Here is a 24,228-nt window from a genome sequence, read left to right as displayed (position 1 = left end):
TTAGGTAAGTGTTGAAATGAAATTAGTCATATGTGGATTGACTGATGATTTACCACTTGGTATAATATGATTTTACGTGTATACGTCCAAAGGAAAAGAAAAGCTATTCTTGAACATCAACTTAACATCATGAAAAATTTTGTTTCCTGATAGGATATGTGAAGGCAAAATTAAATGTAATCAAAATATAGTAAAAATCCTGAAATATATTTAGACCAGCTACTGATTCATTGGTTGTCTTTAAAATAATATGCTTTGGAACCAAAGACATATCTCACATGGATATCTCACTGTTTTCTTATGTATGAAACCCAAGTTTCAGCCCGACCTCCACTGCAATAGGAAGTTTCCATGCTATGGTCTCTTCCACTGTTTCTCTCTGCCTCTGTATCTTCTTCTCTATCTAAAATAGCAACAAACAATAGTGTACTTTGTATGTGAAACTGAACAAAACACAAATGCTTCTAGATGCTTTAGTTTCTTAAAGTTAACCAGACTGAACTACCTCCTACCTGTAATCAAAGAAAAGGGGTTCATGTGGAAGAGAATGAAATAGGAAGAAGACAGCAACTTTAGGAATATTTTGTCACCTTGCTTATAGTAACGATGTCACTAGTTTCTCATTAGCAGACTGATAATTATGATGGTAGAAAACACATAGTAGTGCCCTGGGTTAAGAGCATATAGTATGAAGGGAAAGGACCCACACAAGGATCGTGGTTCAAGCCCCTGGCTCCCCATCTGCAGCGGGAGTCCCTTCACAAGTGGTGAAATAGTTCTGCAGGTGTCTTTCTCTCTTTCTCCCCTCCCCTGTCAATTTTTCTCCATCCTATCCAATACAAAATGGGAATAAATTGGTGCCAGGAGCAGTGGATTTATGGTGTAGGCACTCAGAGATACTCTGGAGGCAAAAGGAAAGAGAGAGAGAAAGAAGGAGAGGGAGAGAGAGAGAGAACATAACTTCTTGAATCCAATTTAAAAACTCATATTCACTACCTCTCTCCTTTCTCTTACATCTTGAAATAAGTGATATGACCTTTTTAACATATGAAACATATGTTAAACATGACCTCATAAATCTCACCGATATGATTCTATATGCTAGACAGTTTCTTCGCTCACTATGTTATTTATTACCAGTTATAATCCTGAGAAATTTCCAAATACTGAGAAAAAGGAAAAATTTAAAAAATGTGAATGTGCCCAAGAGGTGGTTTAACAGCAAAACACATGCGCTCTGTGATGGAGGCCCTGAATGCAAACTTTTATTTTTTCACTATGTGACAATACAAAGACAGGATCAAGGGGGAAGTGGATGGATGGTGGAGTGATGCTTTAATCCTATCTTCTGTCTTTAGAAATATAAAAGAGGGCCAGGTGGTGACACACCTGGTTAAGCGAATATATTACAATGCACAAAGACTGGGGGTCAAGCCCACGATCCCCACCCGCAGGGGAAAAGCTTCACAAGTGGCCAAGCAGGGATGCAAGCGTCCCTGTCTCTTTCACTTTTGATCCCTCTCTCTCCTCTTATTTGTTCTTTGTCTCTAGCCAATAATAAATTTTAAAAAATAAAATGAAAAATAGAGTGAAGAGGTGGTTCAGCAATATAGTTGTATAGAACGGATTCTTTCCCAAAATCATATTAAAAAGAAATCAGGTGGTAGGTGATATTACACCTGGTAGAGGGCACACACTACTATGTACAAGGACCTGGGTTCAAGCTCCCAGTCACCACTGCAAGGAGAAAACTTCAAGAGCAGTGTTTCTCTTTATCTCAATTGCACCTTCCATCTCAGTTTTTATCTATTTATATCAAACAAATATATATACCCTTTTGTTGCCCTTGTTTTATTGTTGTAGTTTTTATTGTTGTTGTCATTGTTGGATAGGACAGAGAGAAATGAAGAGAGTAGGGGAAGACAGAGAGGAAGAGAGAAAGATAGACAGCTGCAGACCTGCTTCACTACCTGTGAAGTAACTCCCCTGCAGATGGGGAGCCAGGGGCTCAAACCGGGATCCTTATGCAGGTCCTTGTGCTTTGCGTCATATGGTCATATGCGCTTAACCTGCTGCGCTACCACCCGACTCCCAACAAACGTATATTTTTAAAAGTCACATATGCTTTATCTTAAAAAAAAAGTAAAGCTCACAAAAATGGTTCACCTGGATAGAAGGCCCATTCTGCTATTTATGATCCAGGTTTAATCTCAACCCCTGTGGCACTGAAGGAAGTTTCAGTGCTCTGGTATCTTTCCCTTCTACCCGCTGTCTTTAACTGAAAAAATATATAGAGTGTGTGTGTGTGTGTGTGTGTGTGTGTGTGTGTGTGTGTGTGTGTGTGTGTGTGTGTGTGTGTGTATGTATGTATAATAGTAATGAATACTGGGCTGGGGAGAGAGCATGATAGTTATTCAAAAAGATATCCATGCCTGAGGCTCTGGCTTTCCAGATTCATTTTTTGGCACCACCCTAAGCCTGATCTGAACAGGTTTCTGGCTTCTTTCTCTCTGTATCTCTTTTTTATTAAATTAAAATAAATCATATATATATATATATATATGCACCATGTATATATGATCTCTATATAGTAATATATACTATAATTTTATAATGTTGCAAACAACCTTTAAGTCACTAATAATTTTAAAAGGAATGGACACTAACTTTGCCTATAAGTTACAGATCTATTTTTCTCAACTCTTGGCACATAACAGGACTACAATAATTCGAACATTGCTTGACTCACGTAAAGTCAGATAAATTAGAGATACTAGGTCAAAAATGAAAGCATAAACAGTGTCTAATAGCATAAATGCCATGTCTACTTCTTTTAAAATCAGGAGTGCCTTTATCTGTGAAATTGCCACAATCTTGATCTAATTCTTCATTGTGTGTGTGGCAGTATATACTTTCCCAAATGCAGCTCCCTTTATCACAAGCCTATTACTTACTCTTTTGATATATTTCTCCTCTAGACCCATAGGTCACGTTCATGTTGTCCCATTTAGTTCACTGGCTGATTTCCTTTTCTTCTTGTGTGTCTCTAGGTTAGGCTTGTGGCATCTCCAGAAACCCTCATTTAACATCACTATTCACACTGCAGTTAATGACTAACATCAGGATATTTCAAGTTCAACAGACAAATGTTTGTGTCTAAGAAGCTGAAACTGCTTCATGGTTCTTTTTCTATGGCAGTATAGAATGGACATATTCACTTCATAAAGAATTTCCCCATGGGAAAATCACAGATACAAAAGAGTAACCACAAATACAAACACATATTTACAATCAAGGAGAACTAGACTTCACTGAAAGCATTTAATTTTAACTGTAAACAAAATGATTTCTTCCGAAATATCTAAGTATTGTGTTTGTACTTATTAGTTGACCACCATCATTATTGTACTTATAAGTTGACCACCATCACATTTTAAATATTCATTATGCTTTAGCTTTCACTTTTTGTTTTTTTTAATAGGAGCAGTGCGCACTGCTCAGCACTGGCTTTTGGTAGGACAGGATATTGAAACTTGGATTTTGGAGCCTCAGGCATGAGTCTCTCTGCATAAACATTATGCTATCGCCCCCGCCTGCTCTTGCTACTTTTTAGTTATCACCATAATTTATCCAAATTATTTACTCCAAAATAGTAGCAAAAAATTATTTCATTTTTTATTTTTAATCATCTTTATTTGTTGGATAGAGACAACCAGAAATTGATAAGCAAGGGACTATAGAAAGGGAGAGAGACAGAAAGACACCTGCAGACCTGCTTCACCATTCGTGAAGCTTTCCTTTCGCAGGTGAGAACTGGGGGCTTGTAACCGGGACCTTGTGCCTGTAACATGTGCACTCAACCAGATGTGCCCCTGCTTGGCCTCTATTATTTCATTTTTACTAGATGTTTCTATTTTACTCTTTGTCTTAAAAAATTACTTCTTTTTATTTTAATATGAACTTATTAAAGACAGCATTCATTTGCCTATTTATTCTTGATAGCCATATCATAGACCCAAAATATTTAGCACACATGATATAAATCAAAGGAGAACAATTAAATCAAAATTATGTGTCAACTAATTTTGTGTTATTAGTGGCAATCAATTTATATAGGAAACAGAAACTTCAACAAAATTAAGCACAGCCACTGGTATTTTGTAATAAATGAGATACTTCCATTGCTTTGCACTAATTCATTGTCTTAGTTACGTCTTGTACCAAATAGCTAGGTTTCAATAAAAACCAGACATTGGATTATTTAGAATGTATTGAGTTCTTAAGGATCTTCAAAATTTGTCAAAATTTTGTCCTTTCCCATCTTTTGATATCATTATTAATTTGCGTGTGTAGCAACTGTCTAGACCCTAAACCTGAACTGAATGAGTTTTCTGATGAATCACACAGATTACACACAAATTTTGAGAAAGTGGGCTTCTAACAAATAAAACAGCATCAGTGAAATTTAACAAAATACAAATGTACTTGCTCTGCAGCCTACAAAGCCCAGTTATCACTGTGTCATGCTAAAACTGTAAAACAAAATAAATAAAAAATAAATAAATAAAGTTCATTTCTACCATTCAGACTATTGTCCAGACTGCTTTCCACTGGGTTAGACCAATTTGCAATGTGCCTTCCTACTAGTAGTGAAGAAAGGTTAATTTACTCCCACACTCTCTCCAGTAATTCGGTTTTACTGTTCTTTCTAATGTATGACCTTCTTATAGGACTAAAGTAGTATCATTGTTGTCTTTATTTGCATTCTTCAGACAATCAGTCAGTGACTTAGAACAGTTTTTCGTTATACTGGGCAGATATCTATCATGGTGAGATGAGAACTTGTTCCTATGTGTTGACAACTGTAATGTAAACCACTAAATAAAATGATAGAATAATACCCAATAAAATGATAGAAATGTTAAAGTTAACTCCGTTTTCCAAATCAGATCCTTTTAGTTAAATTGGCCTCAAGATTTATTTCATTTTACATGTAATTTTTTTTTTTTGGTATGGTAAGGTTTTTTGTTTGTTTGTTTGTTTGTTTTACGGTGGACAAGGAAAGCTAGTGGAAACCAAAATTATGTTGTATTTGAAAGGACCCAAGAAATACATAAACATACTAGTGAAAATGGGATGAGTTTGACTACAATTTGTTTTATATACAGTAATAAGGCAAATCTAATTAGGATGATTAAATTGCTTTAATTTTTAGCTTGGACTGGGGAGGCAAAAAATGAATGAGGGATGTGTGCATGCATACATGTCTGACTATATGTATGTTACTGTGAGAGGGAGAGAGACCAGGACTCCACTCTGCCATTTATGATGTATCTGTCTTTATAGTTATTGTTAAGTGGTTCTCAGTGAATGAGTCCAGGGTTTCATGTATGGAAGGCTAGTGCCTTGGTCAGAAATACAAAAATATCTTATAAAAATATCATCCCTGGCCAGACAAGCATGCTATTTTTATATGAGAAAACACAGTGAAATGTTTCCGCATAGGAAATTTTACTATCTTGATAAAGAAAGTTCACATGCATTTGAATTTTTGCACACTACTGCTAGGTCCTGAAGAATCCCTAATCATCCTCATTTGGTAATTAATTAATGCATGTCATTCTTGATAATTTATCAGGTTTTGACTATTTGCTTTTAAGATCTGATAGTTAAAGCTGACTTACTACATGGCATAACAGGCATAGCCCTTTAAACAAAGAATTATTATTCATGAAATAATTTTGAACCATTACATCTTAATTCAAAGATATACACTTAGCACTTGTTTTTTTGTTTTTGTTTTTTTTTTTTGAGAAATGATCAGCATGTTGCTGAAAATAAGCACTATCTCACTATCTGAATACAAAATCTTTATAGTGTGAATTTTAAAATGCTTGCTATCCTGTTAAGTGTAATTACGGAATGCCAAAGAAGAGGATTTTGAAATTTACATGCTGTTGGTTACAAATCAGTTTCAGTGTTGAGAAAAACCGTGGGAAAGGCAGGTATCAGCCGCAAAGCAGATGGGAGTCACCTTCCATGGAGTAATCACAATGTGGAGTGACTTGCTGTCTCACTTTTGTGTGTGGTCATATGCAGTAAATTTCCCCAAGATATATGTAAATAAAGGCCTCAGGGAATCTCTTCTTAAGACACTTGAATTGTGATAACTTTTCTTTTTTTGTGGAAGAAAAAGAGAAATTAGACACAGAAATGAAATCTCTAATTTACTGAGGAGTGCTTAATACAGGTTATGGTATCTCTTGGCTTTTGTTTCAGAATCTAAATAATTTTTTATATAGATGTTTAAGAGTGCCATTAATTGTGATGCAGCACTTCTAATACCTGTTTGTGATTTATGGACACTTGTCATAGCCAAATTCTTTGCAGACTGATTGCTTTGAAAATGAGCAGTATCAAGATTTACTTAATATGGAAAATATTAAGATAGGTTATCTGAACAATTTACAAACTTTTATTTCCCACTGAGTTCTAATATTGACTTCTTTCATTATTTCTTTTTCTCTGTCACTGCCATTATAGTATTGTCACCTACTGCACCTCTGGATAGCACACTAACTAGCCTTTTTCTTGTCTTTATTACCTCATATTCATAAATCATAGTGTGTACTGTTTCTTGAATGATGTGAATTACATGTACACAATAACCAATAGAAAATTAACACACATTAATTTAAGTAGAAATCAGTGTGCGCTAAATTACGTATTCAACCTATGTTCTGTGTTTTCATATATAACCTTAACTCTAAGCAAAATGAAGTCTTTTATCTCCATATACTTGACTTCTACTTCTCCATGATCAGGACCTTTCTCAGGGAATATCTAATCTTCTTTCTATAATCTTATCTCTGTGTGTTGCTTGCAGTACTATCTCAAATATGGCTCCTTAGATAAAACTCTGTTATACTTCCCCTTCTGTCCAAATTATGCTACAATTACCTTTGTTACTATTATTTTCTTTATTACCTCCAAGGTTATCAATTAGAGCTCCTTGGCTGCACAAAGAATCCACTTTTCCTAGTGACCATGTCATCATCATCATTATTATTATTATTACTTATTTCATTTTAATAATATATAAAATAATGGTGAATGGAAGGTAGAGGGGGAGGAAGTAATAGAGACACCTGTAGCATTGTTGTACCACTGGTCCAGTTTCCTTCCATCCCAGTGATGACCAGGAGCTTGGTTCAAGCTTTCAGGTTCTGTCTTTATGCTTGTTGATGCATTTTCACCTGAATATGCCACTGCCTGGCACCCACACTTTAAGTTATTCTGGTCTCTAGCTTCATCTCCTAGCATCTTTGACTTCTGACTTTTTATTTGCACTAGATTTTGAGTTTTGAATCTATGCTGGTCTTCCCCCAAATGTTTAAATTATATATATATATATATATATATATATATTCAAATAATATCCGGATGCTATCTCAACAGATATTTATTAATACGGGTTGCTAGATAGTGACACTAAGAAAAACAGAAAGAACAAATGTAAAAGTTTTTTTCAGGGGCTAAGCAGTGGGGTACCCAGTTAAGCACACATAAAACCCAGGTTTGAGTCCCTGTTCCCCACCTGCAAGGGTCTGCTTCACAAGCAGTGAAGCAGTTCTACAGGCCTGCAGGTATCTTTCTTTCTCTCTTTATCTCATCTCCCCATCTTAACTCAGAATCTGTCAAATAAGAAACATGGTAAAAAATGGCCACTGGGAGCCATGGATTAGTCTTTTTTTTCCCCCAATTTTTATTTATAAAAAGGAAACAGTGACAAAAACCAGAGGGGAAGAGGGGTACAACTCCACACAATTCCCACCACCAGAACTCCATACCCCATCTCTTGATAGTTTTCCTATTCTTTATCCCTCTGGCAGTATGGACCCAGGGGCATTATGGAGTGCAGAAGGTGTACAGTCTGGCTTCTGTATTTACTTCCCCACTGAACATGGCTGTTGTCAGGTTGATCCATGCTCCCAGCCTGTCTCTCTCTTTCCCTAGTGGGGCAGGGCTTTGGGAAAGCAGAGCTCCAGGACACATTGATGGAGTTGTCTGCCCAGGGAAGTCCAGTTGGCTTCATGGTAACATCTGGAACCTGGTAGCTGAAAAAAGAGTTAACATATAAAGCCAAACAAATTGTTGACTAATCACGAACCTAAAGGCTGAAATACTGCAGATGAAGATTTGGGGGTCTCCATTTTGTAATTAGTTAGTAGGCCTATTTTATTTATATTCCAAAGGGCCTGTGGCTATACTGTTTTTTTTTTTCTTTTCTGAACCTGACATCTGATCCAAGTTATTATTTGGGGAAATGATGACATGGCTGGATAAAGGACTAGAAAGCTGGATCAGGGAAGAAAATAGCTCCCAAATATGGGAAAAGTGTATAAATATTGTTGACTGTAAACCCCATTGATTTCTAAAGATCCCTTCATTTGTAGAATACAAAATTTGTTTTTGTGTTATATGAGGCCTCACATAATCTGAGTTATTTAAAAATAGCACTTTAGCCCTATTTCCCTTCTTTCTCCATGAATATCAACAAAATATTAAGCATTTTTTGATATCCACATAAAAGAAAGCCATGATTCATGATGATGATGAAGTTATTATTATTATAGAAGGAAGTTCTGTTCTCTTTAAAACAGGTCATTATTTATTATTATCATTATTGCTATTTATCATAATTATTATAATAGCAATTTTGTTGTCCTGCAGGAAACAGGTCAGGTGAAGAAATTTTAAATTAATGGAAACAAACAGAGCAAAGAAACTGCCTAAGGAAGGATGAAACAAGAAATAAAGAACGGTGGGATGTAATTGCTTCCCCGCTGAACATGGGCTTTGACTCGTCGATCCATACTCTCAGCCTGCCTCTCTTTTTCCGAAACTAGTCGGGTGGGGCTCTGAGGAAGCAGAGGCATATTTTAGTTATATTCCAAAGGGCCTGTGGCTATACTAGTGTTTTTTTTTTTTTTTTCCTGAGCCTGAAATCTGATATGCAGGTGGATCCAAGTTACTGTCTAGGGAGAGGATGTCACAGATGGAAAAGGAACAGAATGCTGGATCAGGGAAGAGAGTAGCTCCCTAATATGGGAAAGGGGTATAAATAATGTTAACTGTAAACCCCATTGATTTTATCTGAGCTGGGGCCCATATTCAGCTTAGGAGCCTATGTGACCTCTGCATTCCTGTAGGTCAGAGCTCACATTCTGTGGTCATGAGTAGGAACGTTCCAAGCTTCCTTAATTTCAGGACCCATCTTTCTCTGGTGGAATGTAGAGTATGTTGTCCATCCTCCAGAGGGAGGATGGAACATTCTCTACCATTGTTGATCCAAGTTGAGGTCAAGGTCCTATGGGAGCCCACAAAGGGATCTATTTTTTTGTTCCTGTTAGATGACCAGTTGTTGGAGAGAGGGATTTATTCGAGGTTTAGGCCTAGCATGTCTGTTTGGGAATCTTAGGACTCCCAGGCTAGGGCCCCAGCTGATGGGGTGGCCTGACAGTAACTGAAGAGTCATCCTTCAAGAAGAAAGGAAGGAGTTCTGGCTTCTTTAGTTGCTTCTCTACTGGACATGAATGTGGCCAGTAAATCCATAGACCTAGCCTCTATCTATCCCTAATAAGGTATGACTCTGGAGACATGAGATTCTGGGGCATGTTGATGAGGCTATGTGTCCATGGAGGTCAGGATGGGGTCATAGTATCATCTAAAATTTGATGGTGAAAAGGCAGTAAGGTGTAACAGAAGACAAAATATTCAAGAAACAGGGACCAAAGGGTAATATAAGAGCCAATGAGAACAGAAATGCAGAGTGGAAAGAAGCTAGATGTCCATTTTAGGTATTTTCCTGGGAGCTTTGCTTGAGCTTAATAATTAGCATGAAATTGGACTAGAAATATTATCTGGGAGGATGTTATCAGAGTGAATATTTGGACTTGAAAGCTGGGTTAGGGCAGAGAGTAGTTCTACTTCCCAGATATGAAAAAGACAGAGAGAAATTGGGGGTTGGGGGATAAGTAGGGGAAAAAGTTAGAGAGACACCTGCAGACTCACTTCACTTTGCAAAGCTTTCCCCCTACAGGTGCTGACCAGGGGCTTGAACTCCGGTCCTTGGGCACTACAAGGTGTATGCTTAACAAGGTGTACCATTGCCTGGCCTCTACAATTAATTTTTTCCCACATCAAACTGACCCAGGGCCCATGTATGCTAATAATTAGCAAAGGAGCCTGTATAACATCCTGATCTCTATCAGTTCATGCTCATAGTCCATGATCACAGCCAGAAATGTTCTAGGTTGCATGCAATACAGAAGTAGTCCTCCTCAAACAGCAGAGTGAGATGACCCAGCCTCCCTTTAAACTGAGAGGTATTCGTTGCCATTGCTGGTTTGTAAAGAGAGTAAAGTCCTTCACAATAAGTCTAATGAGGGCATTCAAGTTCCACAGATGAGTATTTTTAACATCTGCATAGTGTTCCATTGAATATGTATACTATCACTTTCTTAGTTTTTCATTTCTTACTGGGTATTTGGGTTGTTTCCAAAGTTTAGGTTGTTACAAATTGTGCTGCTCTGAACATCAGTGTACATGTATCTCTTTGAATGGATGTTTTTATTTCATGGGAATACATCCTAAGGGTAGAAATAGCTAGTTCATACTGTGGGTCTATTTATAGTGTTCTGAGAAATCCCCATAGTATTTTTCAGGACTGGACCAACTTACATTCCTTCCAAAAGTGTATAAGGATTCCCTTTACCCCACCCACATCCTTAACAACATTTGCTGCTTCTAGCCTTTCCAGTGTAAGACATTCTTATGTATGTAAAGTGGTATCTTAATGTTGTCTTTGTTTACATTTCCCTGATCATTAACAATGTTGAGCACTTTCTAATATGCTTATTAGCCCACTTGAACTCTTTGTTCACATCTGGCTTATGGTGGTGCTGGGGATTTAACCTGGGGTTTTGAAATCCCAGGCATAGAAGTTTTATGGGTTTTTTGTTTGTTTGTTTGTTTTTTATATAACAATTATGCTGTTTCGCCATCCATGGTTTTTGTGGGTTTTTTTTCACTTGCTATTAGGCTTGAGCCTTTGCAAACATTTCTGAAACATTGACCTTGAAAGATCTATCAATACTTTCTTCCATGTATTTGAATGATTTTTGGTCAAATGTTCACATATTTGATCCATTTAATTAATTTGGAGCTGACTTTTCTACATAATGATATGTGGGGTATCTCTTTGTCTGGTTCTCAGACTGTTTTCTGGGTATATTCATCCAAATTCTACTGTTACTCTATTTTGATTTCCAGAGGAGACACATATTCTTTCCCTTTTTGTCCCCTCCCTCAGATTTTCGTTCTACTTCTTCCTACTTTGGGTATGGCAATATTAACAATGAATAACTTGATTTTTCAGGTGATAAATTTAAAGGTTAAATTAAAAATCAACAACTTTGATCATACTCAAATCAGAGAAGAAATATATAGTTAGAAGAGAAAAAAATAGCTACAATTTTAGTGAATTGTTTGCCCTTATTTCCAAAGTACCATGTCTAGTCAGCAATTCTAAAATGAAGCCACAGAAAGTATTCTATCAAAAAAAGCACTGAAATTGTGAAACATCCATATATCATTAAATTCAGGGCAACAATGTGAATGGTTGTCTTATATAGTAAGTGCTAACAACTTTCTCATGCGAGCTAACACCAGCCCTCATTATCCCATTGTATAAATATAAATTTTATAATTATTAATTTTATAATTCATTCTAATATTAGAGATGATTGAAGTGTTTCCCATTGGAGGCTATAAGTAAATCTGTTATAAAGATTTGGAAACCATTGTCTTCACATGTGAATTCATTTCTTTTGGGTAAATTAGAAACCAACAAGCAAGCATGAGGATACTAAATGACAGGACATTAGTTTATCTTCAGTAGACAATAGGGATATAACTTCATCTATTCTCGCTCTACTCAAACCAGGAACATGGATCAATTATAGTTCCTAAATGTTAACAAGATGTGTATTTCTATCTATTTATTATTAAAAATATTTTAAACATTTTTTCGTTATGTCTAAGACATTCTTATTATAGTTTTAATTTGTTAAGCCTGTTATTTATTTATTTATTTATTTATTTATTCGTTCATTCATTCACTCATTTATTGCCTCCAGGGGGTTAGCGCTAGGACTTAGTGCCTGCATTATTAATTCACTACTCCTGCAGCCACTTTTTTCCCCAATTTTTTTTGAGAAGACAGAGAAAAATTGAGGGGAGATGGGAAGATAAAGAGGGGGAGGGAAAGATAGACACCTGCAGACCTGCTTCACTACTTGTGAAGTGACCCCACCTCCTATAAGGGGCTGCAACTAGAATCCTTCCACAGGCCTTTATGCTTTGTACCATGTGTGCTTAACACAGTGCACCACAACCTGGCCCCTTAATTTTCATTTTATATTGGCAAATTAAATGTCTTAGTTTTGAAATATACAACATATCTACTTAATTTTGCTGTTACCTGTGTCTTAGTAATTTCCTCTGTTTAATACATATCGAATACAAGTTAAGGTTTAGGCAGAGATATTGGAATCATCTTCTCACAAAGATAGCCAACATTTTCTTTACTTTATATTTATTTACTTTTCCTTTTGTGGTCCTGTTGTTTTTTTATTGTCATTGTAGTTATCGTTGTTGTTATTGATGTCGTTGATGTTAGATAGTACAGAGAGAAATGGAGAGAGGAGGGGAAGACAGAGAGGGAGAGAGAAAGATAGACACCTGCAGAACTACTTCACTGCCTGTGAAGTGAACCCCCTGCAGGTGGGGAGCTGTGGGCTTGAACTGGAATCCTTACACTGGTCCTTGCGCTTTGTGCCACATACTGTTAATCCACTGCACTACTGCCAGACTTCCCAGCCAACATAATGCCTTTTAATGAAGAAAATTAGTTATTTTAACATGGATCTATTTATTAACCTTCTATTAAGGTTATTTTTGTATTTAGGGTTATTTTAGTATCTAGGGATAAAAAATAGCATTTCATTAAAGTAACATTTACCAATAGTTTTTTGTTTCCTTTTAAACCTTCTTAGCTTTATCTCTCATGTATAGGTTTGTAAACCAATTTGAATTCACTCATTTACAGAGTCACTCATTACAAACCTATAGACCAATTTGAGTTCACTCATACAGTAGATGTAAGTAGAAATCAAGGAGTCAATACAGATAAATGATTGCTTTATTACTGTTTTTAAGATAATGTCTATCATCCTACTTCAGGTTTTCCAATGTTCCTTTTTTTAATTCATGTGTAACAATGTGTGCATGTCTCTAGCCATTTGACTAACTTATACTTACTCTTTATTGTTTGTTTTGACCAGAGTTCTGTTCAGTTCTAGCTACTTACTAGTGGTACCAGGAATTTAACTTGGTGTCTTCCACATGCAAGTCCCTCGTGTTATCACTGTGCAATCTCCCTGATTCTATTATACTTATGCTAGGGTTAATCCCAAATGACATTTACTAACCAAAGTATTATTGTTTCCTTTAAAAAATATGATTGTTTGAATGCCACAACTGGGTATCTCCAATACTCTACCTTTCAAGGTTTTTTTTACAATTCTATAAAACTGAGAATAAACTTGTCAATGTCTCCTTGTTTTAAGAATTAAGGATTAAAGAGAATTATAGATTAAAGAGGTTTAAGTAATTTGCATAATTAAATTTTTGCACTTTTCTCAAATTCTAATATAACTTTATTGAAGACATTTTCAATTACAGGGTTTAATTTTATAAATTTTTATTTGTTCATTATTGGATAAAGAAAAACTAAGAGGGGAGTGGGAGACAGAGAGGGAGAGAGATATAGAGACTGCTTCATCATTCATGAAGCTTTCCCCCTTTAGGTGGGGAACCAGGGACTAGAACCTGGGTCTTTGCACACTGTAGTATGTGCGCTTAACTAGGTGCACCACCACCTGCCACCCCAGGAATTTTTTTCTCGTGAGAGTGTATTTCTACATCATAGCTATCATTACCTTTACCCACTACCAAATCATCATCTTATTGCACCATACGGTCTTGGGTATTTAACCTCTACTTGTCCCTATAGCAAGCACCTTCCCCTTTCTGAGCCCTAGGATTTGTTATGATGGATGTCAGTCCACTGACATTTTGCCCTGTATTGTCTTTTGCTTTGTTCCTTACAGCCCATCTGTGAGAACATCCAGTGTTTGTTTTTCTTTATCTGACTTGTTTCGTACAATATGATTCTCTCTAATTCCATTCATGTTATAGTGATGGAGTATATATCATTATTTAATTTATTTATTTAATAATGATTTATCAGACTGTAGGATAAGAGGGGTACAATTCCATATAATTATCACTGCCGGAGTTCCATATCCCATTCCCTTCATTGGAAGCTTTCCTATTCTTTATCCTGCTGGGAGTATGGACCCAGGGTTATTATGGAGTGCAGAAAGTGGGAGGTCTGGCTTCTGTAATTGCTTCTTTGTTGGACATGGATACTGACAGGATGATCCATATTCCCGGTCTGTTTATATCTTTCCCTATCATTTTAATCTCCTTCATTTTGACTTCTAGGTCTTATATTTAATGAATTTTGTGCGTTGAAAACACAATGGATAACACTATTTAAAGTTGTTCCTATTGAACAGGTATTTCTCTAAAGTGGGAATGAAATTGCAAGTGTGATAATACATTGCTGTAGTTAGCACTCCCTAGAGTATAAAAAATTGCTTCTTAAAAATGATGTGTTCAAGGCTATAACCCTCATTTGTATTCTGTGAGATGTATTATGACCAATGTGTGAATCCTAATTTTCTCTCATGTCATTTCACTGCTGGTAATATGTATTTCATCTTGAACATTTTATGGGGGAATAATGCTGGAATCATATAGTACACATTCTCTTTTCTGACTTTCTGGTCAAGGCTAGAAATAGAGGCTCCCATTTTAACTTTGCATAAAGCTGAAAAGAAGCAGAGTTTTCATTTGTGTCAAAAGAAACATCATAGAAGAAAGGATGCCTGAAATGTGTGAACTGTGATAAGCATGGCCTCTTCTATGTTAAAAGTATTTCTGAGGGTTTTGTCTGCTTAAATTCTTTCCCCACTATATATCAGAAAATTTAGAGGAAATGAAAGTTTATGTTGGTATTGAAGTTGAATTATATATGAAGATCCCAGGACCATTCTTACTGTATTTGTACTAGACATTTGAATCACTGTAGGACTTAGAACATTTATGAGGAAAAAAATCATCCTATTCATATGTGCACAGGCATATGGGACAAGGTCAAATTTGAAAGATGAGTTATTTCTCAAAGAAATAAGTTCTAGTCTATGTAAATATATGGACAGAAATTCAGGTACAACAAAGGAATAAAGATTTTGACTGCTAATGCAAAACTTCAGAGTACATGCAATCATTCTATCACCTTTCTTTGATGTTGTTGCTATGATTTAGCTATTTGTTTTTTGTGTTTATTTTACATACTAGTTTGGTAAATATGATGCCCCTCAAGGAATGAAGATTCATTCTAAATATTCAAGCAATGAAATACTGGACGATTAACTCTGGCTTATGGCAGTGCCCTGGGACTTTGGGATTTTAGGCATAAGTATCTTTGCATAAGCATTATGTAAGCTCCCCTGCCAACTGATTGTCTTTAATACACTGACAAAAATGTATAGCATTATTCTCAATAGATGTTTCCTGTGTTATATTATTAAATGCAAAGTCTAATGAACTGGCTAACCTTTTCAGTTTAAGTTTTGGAAATGACATGGAGTAGGAATTCTTTGAATTCATACATCATTTTCCTTTGAAGAGCACTATCATTCCTATATCTCTAATATCCAAGTCTGTTTACCAAAGCCTCTATGTTTCTTTATGCTTTAGTCTTTATGCACTGCTAGCATAAAGTTAATCACTTTGAATTGCATAATTTAATACATCGCAATGCACAACTATCAATCCTATTTCCAAACCATTGTCACAACCCCGAAGAGAAAATCCACCCCAATCAAACAGTTATTGCTGTAGTACAGCTGGCAGTGGTGATATGGTTTGCAAGGTTCTAGGTCAGTTAGAATAAATCATTTCACAATGTTGTAGCAGAAATGTTAAATTTATTAGAGTTTTGCATAGAGAGGCAGAGAGTAGATAAGTCTAAGAGGTGAGATTCATCTGCCAGCTAGGTGTTGCATGATATGGCCTTTTATTTTCATGGCTATATTCTTTGTGGTTATACGCTTCTTTCAGTCATACCTTAATTGATTACTTAATTTGGAGTCAGGAAATTTCTTTGTCAAAATTCTTGATCAATGTAGGTTACAACTAGAATTCCATGTCTACAGCATTGTCCTGGGGGAGGGGGTGTTTCAATTATGTGACCAGGCCCTTCACAGATATCCGGTTATGTCCATACTGAAGTTCTTAAGTTCAAGTGAAAGTCATATAATTATCAATTTCATGTCACAGCAATTGTGTCTAGCCTCAGGTCTCTGACAAATCTATTTGTGCTCTTAGTATTTCCCTATCCTAAATATCACATATAAGTAGAATCATACTGTTTCATATTCTATTTCTCATTTTTTTTCACCTAGCATATTGTTTATTTGAGGATCACCCATACTAAAGCACATATTAATAATTAATTTTTTAAAAATAAATGATTAACATGCCGATGTTTGAATATGTCACATTGTGTTTTACCATTTATCCACTGGTGAATCTTCAGTTTCACTTTATGTTGCTATGAACATTCATGTGCAGGCATTTGAGTACATATTTTCAATTAGTTTGGATGAAATAGGATTAAAATTAAAATTTTTAGGATAGATGCTGATGCCATTGTTAATCATCAATCACTTTTCATAGTGACTATAATGTGAATTTTTGCTCTACTTTCCAAATCTTTGCCAGTTCTGGTTATTTTCCATGTCCATTATATATAGTCAGTGTAAAGAGTTATCAAGTTGTGTATATCAAGCATTTATCTAATTAATAATCATATTTAGCATCTATGTATATATTTAATCACATTATAGATACATTCTTTGACTAATTATTTATTCAAAGGCTTTGCCAAGTTTTAATAATTCTTTCTGTATTTTGTTTAGTCATAAAACTTCTTTATATAATCTGGATGCTAGACCCTTATCAGATAGATATATTTTACAAATCTCTTGTCTAATGTATAAGAGTAATGTTATCTTCTCAGTAATTACTTTTGGGCATAACAGTTTTGATCTTGCTTTATATATGACATTCAATATGCCTGTTTTTTTGTGTGTTTCTGATATTATATTTAAAAGTCTACTGCTGAAATTAAAGTCATGAAGATTTGTTCTTTATTTTATCCAAAAAGTGTTTTACTTTCAAATCTTTAAAAAAATTATTTATAGATACAAATACAGGTTTATATGGAGTAAGGCACTCCACAGCATTGTTCGGCTCTAGGTTATAGTGGTGCTGGGGATTGAACCTGAGACCTCAGAGCCTCAGGCACATGAAAGAGCCTTTTGCATAATCATCAGTCTGTCTCTTCAGCCCTATTTTCAGATCTTAAACTGAAGTCATTGCTTTGTTGAGTTCAGTGTGAGCATCATTTTATTTATTTTTAATTTTTGCTACCAGGGTTATCATAGGGATTCATCAGTTGTATTACTCCATCATTCCCACTGGCAGTTTTCTCCTCTTTACTAGATAAAGAGCAAGAGACAGACATAGATACATGAAGAGAGAGACCTGGCAGTGCCAATCTATTACTAGCTTCCCATCCTGAAGTGCTACAATAAGAAAACCAGGGAAACCAGACCAAGTCCTCACACATGGAACCATGTATGCTCTGCCAGATAAGCAGCATCCTAGCCTCTTACACCATTTTATTTTTCCAACATTTTTTTTTCACATTTTCTTGTAACATAGGTTCTTCTTCCATTTCTAACTGTTCATTTATAATACCATATGCTACTTTAAGGGATACAAGTGTTTTGATAGTATAATTAAGCATACACTTTGTAATTTCAACTTTACTGATAAACATGTTATTTTCTGGGTTTTGTTCAAGTATATCATGAGCGTTTTTGTCTCTGCATACCTATGACTGCAATTATGTTCATGATCTCATAATTTATAGGAGAATTTCAGTGAGATTAGTATAAGATTGGATTCTTATTTCTTGGAGAACACAGCTCTTGTGTTATTGTAAAAGTTTGGGATATAGAAGAAGAGTAACACAGGCCAACCAACAGAATGATGACACTGTATAAACAATTTTCATGTTAATTCACTCAAGGCACACCCCTCTTCTCATGTTCACTTTCTGTGAATTTCAGATATCTGTATTATTTTTAAAGGATAATTCTTCATTTTATTATTGAGAGTTATTTATCATTCTCTTGCTTCCATGTCTCTCTTTTTTCTCTTTTATTTATTTATAAAATGGAAATTTTGACAGGACCATAAGAAAAGTACAGTTCCACACAATTCCCAATACCAGAACTCTGTATGCAATTCTCTCCCTTGAAAGCTTTCCTATTCTTTATCCCCCTGAGAGTATGGACCCAGGATCATTATGTGGTACAGGTGGAAGGTCTGGCTTCTGTAGTTGCTTCTCCACTGAACATCGACAGGTCAATTCATACTCCCAGACTATATCTCTCTTCCCTTAGTGGGGAAGGAGTCTGGGGAGGCAGGATTCAGAACACATGGGTGGGGTCGTCTGCCAACGGAAGTCAGGCTGGCATCATGGTAGTATCTGGAACCTGGTGGCTGAAAAAGAATTAAGATATAAAGCAGAACATGTTGTTGACTAATCATCAACCTAAAGGCAAGAATATTGCAAATGAAGACTTGGGGGTCTCCATTTTGGAAAAAGCTAGTAGGACTATTTTAGGTATATTCCAAGAGGCCCATGACTTTACCAGTTTTTGCCTGAGTCTGACAGCAATCTTGCAGGTGAGCCCAAGATATTGTATTGAGAGATGGTATCAAAGTTGGTAAAAGGACTAGAAGACTGGATGAGAAAAGAGAGTAGTGTCTAAATATGGGGAAAGTATATAAATATTATTAACTGTAAATTCCACTGATTTAATCCAGGGTCTATATTCAGCACAGGAGCCTGTGTAACCTCTGCACCCCTGTAGGCCTGGCCTCTCATTCTGTGATCATGGCTAGGAACATTCCAGGCTAATTTCTGGACCCATCTTCCTTGGGTGGTAGAGTATGTTGCCCAACCTCCCTTCGAGAATTTAACAGACCCTACCATTTTTAATACACACTGAGGGCCAAGGTCCTGTGGGGGCCCACAAAGGTGTCCATTATGTTGTTCCTGATGGAGATGACCAGTGATAAGCAGAGAGAGGGATCTGTTAGAGGTCTAGGCCCATCATGTCTGTATAGGAATCCCAGGGCTCCCTGACTAGGGCCCCAGGTGATGGGGTGGCCTGGTATTAATTAAAGAGTCATCATTGAAATATGGCAGTCTCTTGGCCTTATTCAGCTTTTGTAATCCTTACTTTGTCTGACACTGGTAGCTCTTGAGTGATTGAGGGAGGTGAAATAGCAATTAGGTGAGGAGGGTGTCTAGGCCTAAGTAAAAACTATTTGATTAGGTACTTTATGGTGTCATTTTTAGGTCTTTCTACTTGCTTGCTGCATTTATTGACTCACTGCAGACTATTGTGCATTTTTGCTTTAAGGTATATATTTTCCCCAACTTATGGTTACATGTGTACATATGCCCTATCTCCTGGGCCCTGGTCTTTATCTAAGTTTTAAGGTTTTGTTAGGAAGTGTACCACCTGAAATGGAATTAAGGAGTCCTGTGAGCTAGGAAAGTCCTCACTAGAGTACCTTCAGATAGAATGCATATGCAAATTTATGTTAAATAGCTTAAAATAAAATGAAATCATTCAGAATATGTTAATTAGTTTAAAGCAGAAAACTCATAAAATAGCATAGAATTTGCATAACACCTATAGCTGTGCATTGAATGTGCCATCATTTAGAAAAGTAATTCTAATCATTCATGGGTATAGCTACTTGTCTGAAAATGATCTTCAGTAACTAGTATTTATTATTCTTAACTTCCTATCTTAAGAATACTTCTGGTATAAATGGTCCTCATTAATATCATAATGCTCTTAGTAACACTCCTAAAGTAAACATACGTACACACTGTAGATAGTACACACTGTAGATTTAAAAAAAGTTTATACCTTTAGTATTTTAGGTAGATATCTTGTCTGACATTAAAATTCAACTGCTTTACTAAAACTTTTATTTTATGAGACAGAAAATCTGAGACAAACTGTGAGAAACCAGAATACTGTTACATTCTGGGTTAGGGTGGTACTTGGGATGGGACTGAATATAATGTCTCTGGGACTTCAATTATGCAAGTCTTGTGCATTAATCTTAAAATGTATCCCTGTCCCAAGGTAGAGTTTTGAAGGAGTTATTTCATAAAAATTTGAAAAGAGTCTGGTGAAAATGCTTACTTGGATATTGCGTTGTGTTTTTTTTTTTGATGTGTACTATGCAGATTTTAACTTGGCCCCCACCACACTGAAGGAAGTTTCAGTGGTGAGATCTCTCTCTCTCTCTCTCTCTCTCTTTCTCCTTCCTTGTCTCTCTGTCTCTATCTAAAAATAAAGAAAAGACACAAAATTTTGGTGGTGTGAATGATGTGGACTTATACCTATGTTACTGCGTAATTTTGTAAATCAATAATAAATCACTATTTTAAAAAATAATAAAAAGATATAAAATAAAATATCAAAAACACAAAATCCATTCAATTAATTCCCTTATAATATTTGATAAAATATTTAAAATTTTAACTACTATGGAAAGAGACATATTTGTATATCCTCACAGATAAATTAACAAAAGGCGATTTTGTTTAATCTTTCTAAGGTGTATAACTAGTATTTATTTAGTGCTACCCATGGCACTTACCAATTTAAGTGCTTCAAATATTTTAAGAAATATAATATTCACTTGCAAAGATTATCTTAGACTGGAAAAGTAGTACACCATGTAGCATGCTTATATTACCACAATTGTCTCCTTGGTTTGTGCCCTAACAGCACATGGAAGGTGCTGTGGTCATGGAGGAAGATTCCATGCTATATGACTCTTCTTCTTGCTTTGTCTCTTTCTTGGTATGAGTGAAAATGCAGCCAGGATTGGTGACATCTTATAGTCTGTAGACATAAGCTATAAAAACCAAATAAAAATCTCTGCAGAATATGTCATAGACTGAATGTTGGTCTTGAATATGTCCATGTCTAAGTATTTAGATTTAGGATAAGGAAGAGGTAACTCAAGAAAAATAAATTGTGGAGGGAAGGGAACTGACATTTTGATAGTGGTTGTTGTTTGTACATGTGGAAAAGTATGCTAAACATACCTGAAAACTATCAATGATATAAACCAATGTTATTTCACTAAAACTAAAAAGAAAAAAGTAGGCATCAAAGTTGCTTAGCAGTTGACCTTCAAATCCTTCAAATGGGTAGAGAGAAAGAACCATAGGTTCAACTGCAATAGAGTACTTGATAATGTAAAAATCTTTCGATCTGCTATTCCTGGATCTGAAGACAGAAAGAATAAGGAATGAGATATTCCCTCTAAACCAAAAAAGACAAAACAAAGATTATTTTCTAGAATCCCCCAAAAGAATGCAGCCCTACTGGTATTTTAATTTCTTGTTCTTACACTTTTCAGATTTCTCATCTAGAAACCTATAGAAATTGTAAGATGACAAATGTGTGTTGTGTTAGAACACAAATGCATTATGGTAAATTGTGTCAACAACAAGAAATCAATGAAAGACTTTGCATAAAACTTGTCTATGTCGGGAGCCGGGCAATGGCACAGCGAGTTAAATGCATATGGTTGCAAGTGCACTGACCTGCATCAGGATACCGGTTCAAGCCCTGGATCCCCACCTGCAGGAGTGTCACTTCACAGGTGGTGAAGCAGGTCTGCAGGTGTCTATCTTTCTCTCTCCCTCTGTGTCTTCCCCTCCTCTCTCAATTTCTCTTTGTCCTATCCAAAAAATGACAGCAATAACAACAGTGACGATAAGCAAAAAAAAAAGGGGGGGGGGGAATTTAAAGTTTCAAAAAACAAAAAGAAAGAACTTGTCTATATTGTAACATTTAACTTAAGACTAAAAGAACAGTCAGAAATGAACACCAAAGGAATGAGGAGATTACATTCAGGATAGTAAGAGAAAATGTTTAAAGAGAGAAGTCGAGCCAACAGCTAAAAATTAACAGAATAATTGAGGGATGGTAGACTAAAATGTTTGGGGTTTTTTTTTTCATAGTAAATACTTAATAGCTTATTAAGAATATATTCTAATGAGCTAATGTAAATGTTTATTTAAATTACATTTTGTGACATACCTGATGAAGGCAACATTGGGTTTTAAGAAGTATGTCAGAAATATGAGTCAGAAAGATCACGCAGACAGAGGCTGACAGACAAAAAATGTCTTTATTAGATAAAGTTCATGAAGGATCATGCTTTTCACAGAGGTGGTAAGAGAGTGGTGATTCAGACTGAGACAATACAGGTACATACTGGGTGACAAGTTCTGGGCACATGGGGGCAGGGGAACAAGAAAGAACAGATTCTTTACTCAGATCTCGCCTTTATCTAGAATTGTTATTATTTTTTCTCTCTTATATTGAACTTCCTTTTAACTTTGCCCACAGTCAACACCAGGGCAATTTTCCAAATTCAAAGAATAATGATCTTTTTCAAAAGTAGATTGGATTGGGCAATTATCATAAAGAAAGTGTTCTACATTGTTCAGAACTGCACTTAGAATCAATTATTAAACCACAAATGAAGTAAGCTTGATAAAAATGTTGTTAATTGGCACTCACACATGCATATAAATGAATGATCAAAGATGGTGAAGAGTCACAAAATCTTGGTCTATATGCAATTTTAGCATGGCCTTGGATGGAGTGATTTATTCATCAATCTATATTGAAGAGTCTGTACTCAATTATATTGAGATCCATAGTGAAGTAAGAAAGCCAAGATGGCTCCTTTAGTGAGTGAGAGAGGAAATCAGAGGATAGATAACTTTGCTAGTGAGGATAGAAATCATCACTAGATAACTTTGTAAAGGTAGGAAAAGAAAAAAAAAAAAACAGCTAGGCCATGTATGTTATTAGAAATCAAGTTAGCATGCTATTTTTCTCTTCTTTTGATGCGTATGCATGTTTGTTGTTTCATTTTGTGCACATGAAAAGCCACAGATCTTTAATAAACAACTGTTTTGTATAAATGTTCTGTTTCAAAAAGATTCAGGGAAGTAGGGTGGTGGTGCACCTGGTTAAGCACACATACTATGAAGCACAAGGAACCTGGCTCAAGCCCTCACTCCCCACCTGCAGGAGGTCTGCTTCACAAGCAGTGAAACAGGTCTGTAGTGTATTTCTCGCTCTCTATTTCCCCCTCTTCTTTCAATTTCTATCTATCCTATCCAATAAAATTTTTAAAATGGCCACCAGGAGCAGTTAATTTATAGTGCAGGCAAAAATCAATCCCCAGAGATAACCCTGGAGGAAAAAAAGTAAAAAATAATCAGTCTGGTTGTCGGGTGAAGTATAGATGATAAAGGAAAAACTTTAGAGCAAGTGACTAGGAGACCACTGAAGTAATTCAGGTGGTATGTCAACAGTGGTTTCTTGAACAAAAGGCATTGAGATCTAACAAAAGAGACTGAGATGATAACAAAAGAGATTGAGATTATAGGCTCACTGATAAATTGACTGAAGTTGATGAGTAAGGGGAGGAAATGACTTCAATGTGATTAGTTATAGAAAGAGAAGGACTGACCAGCATAATGATCCTGGTTTGAGCCTCTGGCTCCCCACCTGCAGGGGAGTCACTTCACAAGTGGTGAAGCAGGTCTGTAGGTGTCTGTCTTTCTCTCCCCCTCTCTGTCTTCCCCCTCCTCTCACCATTCCTCTCTGTCCTATCCAACAATGACAACATCAATAACAACAACAATAATAACTACAGCAATAAAACAAGGGCAACAAAAAAGAATAAATAAATAAATAGAGAGAAAGACAGTAGTAAAAGGAGATGGTGAGTGGTGGATGACTCAAATAGACAGTGTGAATTCTGTTGGGGCCA

The 24,228-nt window shown here is 35.9% G+C and overlaps 1 protein-coding gene across 3 annotated transcripts in view; it reads left to right on the top strand.

The window, feature by feature from the left end:
• The window catches only part of CDH9 (cadherin 9), a 204,267-nt gene that overhangs the window by 79,570 nt on the left and 100,469 nt on the right, over positions 1 to 24,228 (top strand). The gene's annotated exons all lie outside the window — the stretch shown is intronic.

The sequence above is a fragment of the Erinaceus europaeus genome, chromosome 5 (assembly GCF_950295315.1).
Source record: "Erinaceus europaeus chromosome 5, mEriEur2.1, whole genome shotgun sequence".
NCBI lineage: Eukaryota > Metazoa > Chordata > Mammalia > Eulipotyphla > Erinaceidae > Erinaceus > Erinaceus europaeus.
The sequence above is the reverse complement of the archived record's forward strand: the minus strand, read 5'-3'. Positions and strand labels throughout refer to the sequence as shown.